This window comes from Limulus polyphemus, unplaced genomic scaffold (genome assembly GCF_000517525.1).
Source record: "Limulus polyphemus unplaced genomic scaffold, Limulus_polyphemus-2.1.2 Scaffold8369, whole genome shotgun sequence".
In the NCBI taxonomy this organism is placed as follows: domain Eukaryota; kingdom Metazoa; phylum Arthropoda; class Merostomata; order Xiphosura; family Limulidae; genus Limulus; species Limulus polyphemus.
Genome location: NW_013673979.1, coordinates 9312 through 19752, shown reverse-complemented (window position 1 = coordinate 19752; position 10441 = coordinate 9312). Strand labels below are relative to the sequence as shown.

General features: G+C 32.7%; 1 long non-coding RNA gene across 4 annotated transcripts in view; it reads right to left on the bottom strand.

Moving 5' to 3' along the window:
* LOC111083152 overlaps positions 1-1369 on the bottom strand; it is an 11655-nt gene extending 10286 nt beyond the window's left edge. For 3 of the 4 annotated variants that reach the window (XR_002608832.1, XR_002608834.1, XR_002608835.1), the window contains exon 1: positions 809-1345. This is a non-coding gene — a long non-coding RNA (uncharacterized LOC111083152). Of the gene's footprint in view, positions 1-808 lie in introns of all 4 variants that reach the window. The other variant, XR_002608833.1, reaches the window with a different exon arrangement.
* Between the last annotated feature and the right edge of the window lie 9072 nt (positions 1370-10441).

The following is a 10441-nucleotide window of genomic DNA, read 5'->3' as shown; positions in this document are numbered from 1 at the left end:
ATATATATATATATATATATACAGTATTGAACAAAGAGGTCACATGACAGGATACTGTTGCAAAACTTAGTATAGTATGTATAGTATGATTTATTATGAACATTTAAAAATCATATTATAAAGTCAAATCAAAGTTAGATGTTTAATTACTGTAATTTTAAAATTCAGAAATTGAATATACATATTAAATACATTTAAGTATTTTTTGCAGAAATTAAATATAAAATTCTCATACCGTTACTATATCGGAAACTATACCAAATTAATTTTCGGTCTTCCCAATCTTCAACTATTACTATTAGCTAATACTAACAGAATTACTAAGTAGTTGTACTAACCAGTGCTTGTAAAGTATTATACCCTTACACTATAACACATGAATCTTAGACTTCCACTAAAAAGTAAAGCCAAAAGTCATATCTTTATATAATAATGGTGATCACGCAGTATATTTAACTTAATTGTAAGTTTAGTTTCAAAATTGTCTTGTTTAGTCTAGTTCAGATTCAAATATTCATTCCTATCATACTAAAAACTATGATATATATAATTATACAAATTATTACTTGGATTTAAATTCAAAAACACAAAAAATAATAAAAATAAATACTTGTCAATGCGTAAAAATAAAACTGAGTCATGGTTCGTCAGCGTCCAACTCCTTAGCTTACATCTAGAACTCAGAAGTAAAACTAACTTTAGGCTAATAAACTATGGAGACCCGCTAGCGTTATACTATAATTTATAGTATTTTTATTAGTATTAATATTATATTAACCTCCTATCGTTAGCTTTTAGTTTTACTCACTTTAGCGTGTTTGTTTGAAGTTAAGCACAAAGCTACATAATGGGTTATCTGTGCTCTGCCCCCACGGGTATCGAAACCCGGTTTCTAGAGTTGTAAGTCCGCAGACATGCCACTAGGGGGCCTCACTTTAGCGATACCATTGTTATCAGTGATGCCTTGCAATTTGTAGAAGCACTAGTAGTAATAGTATCAGTAATTAGTAATACTACAACTTACAAAAATGGCATATACATACATATTTTTTATATTATATTTCATAATTTTTAATTTTCATTCTGCGTCAAACTCTTTCTTTATCGGGATGGTGGGAAGATCAGGTTTGATGCTTTCACCTCTTCCTTCCGTCAAATACTAGCGTGAGAAAGAAGCAATTAAAAATACCGCTTTATAAACAACATCAGAAACTTAAAACTGTACATTAAATTTAATCTAATCTTACTTTTGACATTTCTCCTAGTTTTAATCGGCACAGCGGCGTGTCTGCGGGCATAAAACGCTAGAAACCGGTTTCGATACCAACGGAGAACGTATGACGAGCTGTGTACCTTTCTGCTTAATTACAAACAAACCTGGTTTTTACATTAAATTTAAAATATCATACAGCGCTCTCTATCATGATAAGAAAGGGAAGAGATATAGCAAACAACGTGTTTATCGACAGTTAAAATTTTTGAAAGAAACTTGTTTGTTTGTTTGTTGTTAGTTTATTCACAAAGCTACACAATGGTCTATCTGTACTCTGCCCACCACGGGTATCGAAACCAGCTTTCTAGCGTTGTAAGTCCGCAGTCATACCGCTGTGTCAATGGGGGAATTAAAAGAAGCGTATCCCATTTTCTACAAGAAATAAAAAAATGACAAATATGAAAACTTGGAACCAAGAGTGATATAATTAATCATATTTCAATAAAAAAGTACTGACAGAATAATGTTGAAAATACGCAAGTTAATATAATTTACGGAGTTATCACAATTTATTTATTTTTAGTATTAGGGAAAAGGTTTGGTTTGAAGTTCGTTCAAAACTACTCGAGGCTATCTTCGGTAGCCGTTCCTAATTTAACAGTGATAGGTAAGGCTGTTAATCAACACCACCCACCGCCAGCTCTTGAGCTGCTCTTTTATCAACGAATAGCAGGATTGATCGTCACATTGAAACACCCCCAAGGGGTATTCGAACTCATAACTAGCAGTTTGCGAGTCAATCGCCCTCTACCGGGCTATGACAGACCTTAGGGAGAAAAGCGTTCAACCACCTTTTATAGTTTGGATTATTAGGGGATATTAAGAATTACCAGAACTAATTTTTCAACTGACCAAATTTTCAATGTTTTTACTATTTTACTTCAAACATTAAGTGACCAACCAACATAAACTGCTCTTATTATAGAAGATTGGAAAAACCCATTAGATAAAACCAGATTTTGACCAGTTCTTTTCCCTTTCTTTTTTTTCCAGTGTTGGTGACCTCTCTGACTTGTTACATTGAACGACAAGTGATACCAAATTCATCTAGACTTTAAAATACTTTATAATCGGTTTTCACAAAGCCAAAACAAGATTTAGACCAATTATTGTAAGAGTACTTATTTATGTTATTTTATTTAAATGATGAAATCAATTAAGTTCTTTTTTTTTTTTTTGTTATAAAAACTGTCAGCTTTGCCTTAGTCAATGAAATTTTATCATTAGCATTAACTAGAATTTTCTCCCGGTGTCATGAATGTTTAATACTGATTGAAACAAGGAGGATCCTTTTTTTAAATATCAGACATTTAAAAGTTTTAATAATCTTTTCTTGCCACTTTATTGCACTGTTCTTATACAGTCATTCCTATTGTGTTTTGTTTAATTCTAGTTCAGATAGAAGAACTTTAAAAGAGATTGTTTCATCGAATTAGAGAGCAATGACAGTTTAATTTAGTTATATTCCACCAGTATATGAGGCCAACTTTGTTTCACTCTTCCAAGAAGCACCGATAAGCTGTGAATTCAGCGAAACTAGTCTACTGCAACGGAAGTTGGGAATCAAAAAATAGATTAGGCTTTTAGAACAAGTTTTTTTTCACTGAAATTCAGTTTTGTTGAGGAAAGTAAATTGACAAGTAAATAGTATCAATTTTACAAAACTGTTTTCATATTGGTGTGATAGATTTGAAAACCCAATTATTTTGCATAGTTTTGACTCATTAAGTTTGTTTTTAAAATTTTGTCCTGAAGTAAAAGGGTAACTCATAATCATTGATTATGATCACTGGGAGATTTCCATGATGTTTTGTTGTTGTTGTTGTTTTTTTCCTTTCTGGTCAAGTGAAAGATGCCGTTTACATTAAGATCTGAAGAGCTTAGACAAATCAGTTTTGTCCAGTTTGTATAAATCTACCACCATAAAAGTATTAAAATCTAGGATGTTATGACATCATCAGTTTGTGGAATATTCAAAATAAAGTTAACCTTTCTTTCAAGTTCAAACACCATACGAGTATATTTTGTTTCATAAAGGTCCATAAAAGTGTAATTGAAATTTAATTGTGTTATTATTTCAAATCGACTTATTACTATTCAAGACTTTTGTATAGCTATTTCAAGTTTAAGTGTTGTAACTGCATACCACGACATTCTGTGTGGCAGACCTAAGTTAACCCTTTCCAGCATGGGAATTTCGTGTATTATCCGGAGAAAGTGGCGACATCAAATCTGAGCTTTAATCTAAATTAACCATTTCTAAAATAACCTTTTCCAGCCTGGCCATTCCGGGTATTACCCGGAGAAAATGATGGCATCAAATTTCAAAATATTATTTATGATGCATTCTCAAAAAGTTATTCCAAAATAAAATTATAAATGAAATTTCGAGAAAAATAGTTTATTTTAACTTAAATTTCCTTAACATTTGTTTTGGATTAAGTAATAAAAAAATCAAACTGCTAGTCTTAATTATCTATTTTTGATTTATTCTTCTTTAGACCATGGAAATCATTCAATTTCCCGCCTGTGAAGAGACAACCTGTCGATAGACAAATTAAATAGAGTAAGTACATAGATATACTTGTGTTAGATATGTTAAATAAATTTAGTAATAGATCTTAATTTACTTTTATAGAAAATATGACTGTCAATAGTTTAGTATTGTTGTATATGAACATATCACGAATTTCCGTCTTCTTTCAATATTGTTATAGAGTGACCTATCATTGCGCGGGTTTCTTTGGATTATTTGGTAAAAATAATACATCCCAATCTAGGTAACGATAATGAATGAGTTTATTTCTTCTACAAAGTTTGATACAGGCTACATCCACTTTGACACGAGTTGCAGGCCTAAGTTCAGATACAACGTTTCAAAAGAAAATTTATCGCTAATGGTAAGCCTACCTCGCAAATAAACTTACTTAAATAATTCCATGTGTTATGTGTTTTAATGAAGATTGTGCATTTTGTATCTCACTCTGTACCTGTTCTCATTATTCGATTCAACATCATTACTCAATTATTCGAAGGTTTAGCATTATTCGAAGTTAGTATCTTGACCGAATCTCCTGTTGTTAAACGGAATTATTCGATTACTCGAAGGTTAATTCAGTTTTTTCTGAATATATTACAATGTTTCGTATATTGAAGCAGCAATACGACAGTTATACATTTCAGTATTAAATGCAATTAACTCTTAATATAACAACACAACGGTAATTAACATTACACGGTAATATAATCTCACGACAATTAATTAAACCCTCTTGGTAAATCTTCATTTACACCTTTTCTTAAGGCGACAGACCCCTACTGCCAACTTGTTATATTCTTTACATCAGAACATCGATGAACGTTTCATTCTCTGTGATTAATTACCACCACATCATTGGTGATTCGTCGATCAATGTTGGATGGGAGGGAGAGTCTGAATCCTTTAAATGGGAGTGAGTCTCAGGATATGCAGCCAGAAATTACAAGTCAACAAATAGCCAGCTGCCTCGTAAAATCAACATACTCTACCCTAATACTACTCGTGAAAAGTCTTTTATAAAACGTATTTCGTGCTATTACTACTCGCGAAAACAGTAAAAATGTGCTCCACACTAATACTGTTCTCTAAAAGCCTTTACAAAACGTATTCATGCTAATATTACTCTGAAAAGTCTTTACAAAAAGTCCTCCACGTTATTACCGCTCATGAAATGCCTATACAAAAGTGTTTTATACTGTCAATCCTCTGTTAGACAGCGGAAGTCACGTGACGGTGGTAACACGTGATGAGTTTCTAGAAAGATCATGACTGTTCCTGGCAACTCTAGTCTTTTCTACGCGCCCTCTATTTTAGTATATAAGCCCGGCAAATAAAGAGGAGATGATAACTGCAGATAGATGGAGATATATAGACAGATAATCGAGTCAAGTCGTAAGTAAAGTGCGTGGATCATTGTGAATTATAGCGTGTGTTTAACTTAAAGTGACTGTGGAAATTCTGTGTATTGCAAAGTTGTATTGAGAAAGAATAAACTAGTTTTATTTAAGAAAGGACTTGTATCGCTGAAGTTCTTCGGAAAGAATTTTTACGGGTAATTAACAAACGACCAGAGACGTAACACCTCGCTATAATTCTTGGGACTGTAACTACTTCCCCCCTTTTGACAGTCTCATAACAACCATTGTTAAAATGTAACTTGCCTTCCTAAGTTCCAGAATCACGTGACCGTTTAACCTAATTTAAACTAACAAACATTCAGAATAAAGTTATACTACTGGCAATGGATTTCCTACTTGGTTTTGCCCTCACCATATGATTTATATTCTATCGTATAGACAATACTTATAACCACTAATAATAACAAATTTACAATGATCATATGCAATGTATGAGTAATTCATAATGGCCATATATATATATAACCCATGAGGAACTCATAATTACTTCATATAGTCTATAAGCAAATCATATAATCATATATAACCCACAAGCAACTCATAATGGTTACACGTAGCTCATGAGCAAAGAAATAAATAGCAAGACAATGATGGTGATGATGTTGTTGAAGTTACAGAGAAAAATGGTTAAAATAATGACGGAGAATCAGATCGTTTTCTATGGTATAGTTTATTTTTATATGTGATGATTATTTTCATAAAGAAGTTATCCATGAATATTAGCAAACTAGATTATTTGAATTATGGTGAACATTTTCGTATAAAGAATACAAATTAACTTTTCTGCCAAATGCTCAGAAGTTATACCTTTAATCAACGCATACTGGAAATTAACAGAAGAGGACTGATACGAAGGAAATAAAAAAATGTTTGACCGATTACTGGATGGAAAATGTTCTTTGAGATTGTATACACAGTCAGAATACAAAACTAGTGAAGAATGATAAACACCAGCAGTGCTAGGGAACGATTTATTTCCTTCTGAACGAAAATTAGTTGTTAACCGATAATTGAATAATATCTATATAAAAATAAGAAATACGTGACATACACAATTATTAAGTTAGGTTTGTTTGTTTGTTTAAGATATTCGCGCAGAGCTACCCGAGGACTATCTACGTTAGCCGTCCCTAACTTTGAACTGATAGACTAAAGAGAAAGCAGCAAACCCAATATCACCCTTCGCCAACTCGTTAGATACTCTAAACGAATATTAGTATTTGACAGGTTATTCTTATAACGCACCTATGGGCTTAAAGTTGAGAACGCAACTAACTAGGTTCTGTGCATGAGTTTGAAGGTAGGCCTAATTCAGCGGTGATAGGTAGTAAAAACGTTGGTCGCCTAAAGAATAAAAGTCTCTTCTCTACATTGGTGATTATTACGTCTTTGAATATCTAGAAAAAAATGACTACCGTATTAAATTACGTTATCTTTACTTGTCACGTTACGTATTTTATCCGATAAATACTCATCAGACATTTACAAATTAGCACTTTCTAAAAATTAATTTGTCAAATTCTGGTTTGTACTTTTACGAAAAACCAGCCGAATTCGGTTAACTGTTGTATAGGATCTGATGAGGTAAAACCAGGGAAATACCTTGGTTTTCCTAACCTTCTGGAAATTCAAGACGTGTTTAATAAGATATTTCCTATGTCTGCGTTTTACAAATTTTCTAAGTTAGGGAGAGGATCTCAAAAGTAGAAAGTTAATTTTAACAATATATTACTTGTTCATTAGATTGTTGAATCGTTTTGAAGTTAAACGTCAAAGTATGTAATAACTGAAATAAGAAACACACAACGTTAAAATCGATACACAATTATAAACATTTTTAATTCAGGCCAATTTATGGCCTCTAAAATGTTGATTCTACATGTTTCAACGTTTACCACGTCATCATCAGGGGTGAACGCGCGCGCAAGACATAAGTGTCATATTTATTCATTTTTAGATGGCTCGTGTGATTATCATTCAAATTTGTTTTAAAATATTATATATTAAGTGGTTCATAGCTTAATAAATCCAAGTTTCAAATATGGAATCCCGATATTTCCAGAAGGTATTTTCTCCCCTTTATAAACGAGGTATTGTTTAAGGGTGTGGTTTCATCAAATTATGGTTTGAGGTCTATGCGGTTTCTTTCCAATCGTTCTATGTTTATACAAGTAATTCAATTATCTATGGTTAAGTACTTGGATCGTCAAATTTCTTTTCAGTTGGTATTTGTTTGTTATTCTTTTAATTTTTCAAAATAATTTTACCGCCATGTAGATGTTATACTAATGATAATAATTTTGTCTTTCAATTTAAGTCTAAACATAAGTAAATGCTTATTCGAAGAAATGTTGCGCTTATTTCTTTTAATGAGACTTATGGGCTAATTTACCTATAAAAAGGTTATCGTGGTTTCTAAAAGTCACATGATTACATTTCACTAATTTTTTTAAAAAATATCTAAATCGTATTATTTTTCCAGCAGTTGGCAGTATCACGTTTTTGGTTTTCAGATATTAATCTGTTAGTTCTGGTTCCAATCAGCGGGGCCCGGCATGGCCAGGTGGTTAGGACGCTCGACTCGCAATCTGCGGGTCGCGGGTTCGCATCCCCATCCCACCAAACATGCTCGCCCTCTCAGCCGTGGGGGCGTTATAATGTGACGGTCAATCCCACTATTCGTTGGTAAAAGAGTAGCCCAAGAGTTGGCGGTGGGTGGTGATGACTAGCTGCCTTCCCTCTAGTCTTACACTGCTAAATTAGGGACGGCTAGCGCAGATAGCCCTCGTGTAGCTTTGCGCGAAATTCAAAACAAACAAACCAATCAGCGGTGTTGTTTAGAAATATCAATGAAAATAAAGATTCGATTGATAGTCTTAGAGTCAGTGAGTTGAAGAAATTGTCATTTATAACCCTACAGCTTTAAAGTGACACAGGTCGTAGCTGAGAAGGTTAAATATTCTGTCCACGTGGTGCGACGGCTCAGATAAATATTCAGTCACTCGACGCTGGGAGCATGCGCGCTGGAGTTTCTCGAAGGATCATGAATTATCGAGGAACCCCGTGAATGTCCGAGTGTTTGCTAGATGCCCTCTTTTTTAGTATATAAGCCTGGCGAGAAAAACCAGCGGGATTGAAGAGATATAGACTGATTGATGAGATAGATAATTGAGTCAAGCGAACAGTAGGCACCGTAAGTAAAGTGTGTGAATCGCTGTGATTTATAACGTGTGTTATAATGGTTGTTAAGTTCAAAGAGACTGTGGAAATTCTGTGTATTACTAAAATTTGTATCGAGAAAGAATAAACTAGTTTCAATCAAGAAAGGACTTGTATCGCTGAAGTTCCTCGGAAAGAATTTCTACCGGAAATTATCAAACAAGCAGATAGGTAACAGTAATATAAGAATTGTTTAAGCGCAATATCTTAACAATCAGATCGTAATATAAGAGTTGTTTAAGCGCAATATCTTAACAATCAGATCGTAATATAAGAATTGTTTAAGCACAAAATTTTAACAATCAGATCGTAATATAAGAATTGTTTAAGCACAACATCTTAACAATCAGATCGTAATATAAGAATTGTTTAAGCGCAATATATTAACAATCAGATCGTATTATAAGAATTTTTTAAGCCCAATATATTAACAATCAGATCGTATTGTAAGTATTGTTTAAGCACAATATTACCAATAGCTATTTAATGACCGTAAAAGTATCAAAACCAAACTCTAAATCAAATATTATAACGGTATATTTTCTTTTCCAGCTTCCGAATATTTTTATGGGGTGTGTAAAAGTATGACTTCGAATTTTAATGTGTTTCACTTTTTATATCTGTTACGTTACATTGCAAGCCATTAGTACCCCTGACATAATATATATTTTGTTGACTCAACAATGTTCATGTTAATTAGAGATAGTGTTTGTATAGCGTGAGTAATGTCACCAGTCTTTAAAAATAGAACTGAATGAAGAACAGTCACGTAAGAAATCAAAATATTGGTTTAGTATATAGTTGTAAACTTCAGAAATAAAGCTCTTGATAAACTCTGGGTCTAAATGTCTAAGCTAGGTGCAAGGAAAAATAATTTCTCTGTTGCCTAGTGGCCAAAACTTAAGCAGGATAAACATTAGCTGATAAAAAAATTCGACAGTTTTGACACATTCGAAAGAGTTAATGAGCAGTATTTTTACATTTTATACAATTCCCTTTAATTATCTTTAAGTTTTCCACACAATTTATGTCGTTAATAAGAAATTAACATAATCATAAAAATAAAGTGGAAGAACATTAAGTTCATAAAGTGATAAAGCGGAAGAACATTAAGTTCATAAAGTGATAAAGCGGAAGAACATTAAGTTCATAAAGTGATAAAGCGGAAGAACGCTGAGTTCATAAAGTGATAAAGTGGAAGAACATTAAGTTCATAAAGTGATAAAGTGGAAGAACATTAAGTTCATAAAGTGATAAAGCGGAAGAACGCTGAGTTCATAAAGTGATAAAGTGGAAGAACATTAAGTTCATAAAGTGATAAAGCGGAAGAACGCTGAGTTCATAAAGTGATAAAGCGGAAGAACACTGAGTTCATAAAGTGATAAAGCGGAAGAACATTAAGTTCATAAAGTGATAAAGCGGAAGAACATTAAGTTCATAAAGTGATAAAGCGGAAGAACACTGAGTTCATTAAGTGATAAAGCGGAAGAACATTAACTTCGTAAAGTGATAAAGCGGAAGAACACTGAGTTCATAAAGTGATCAAGCGGAAGAACATTAAGTTCGTAAAGTGATAAAGCAGAAGACCACTGAGTTCATAAAGTGATAAAGCGGAAGAACACTAAGTTCATAAACCGATAAAACGGAAGAACATTAAGTTCATAAAGTGATAAAGCGGAAGAACACTGAGTTCATAAAGTGATAAAGCGGAAGAACATTAAGTTCATAAAGTGATAAAGCGGAAGAACATTAAGTTCATAAAGTGATAAAGCGGAAGAACACTGAGTTCATAAAGTGGTAAAGCGGGTCAATTGGGGTCAAATGTCTTATAAAAATATAAATATGATAGTAAAAGATGTAAGTTTCATCAAGAAAATGTTATTGTTTGTTTGTTTGTAATATAAGGTTACTTTACAACAGGATAAATATGATAGTAAACGATGTAAGTTTCATCAAGAAAATGTTATTGTTTGTTTGTTTGTAATATAAGGT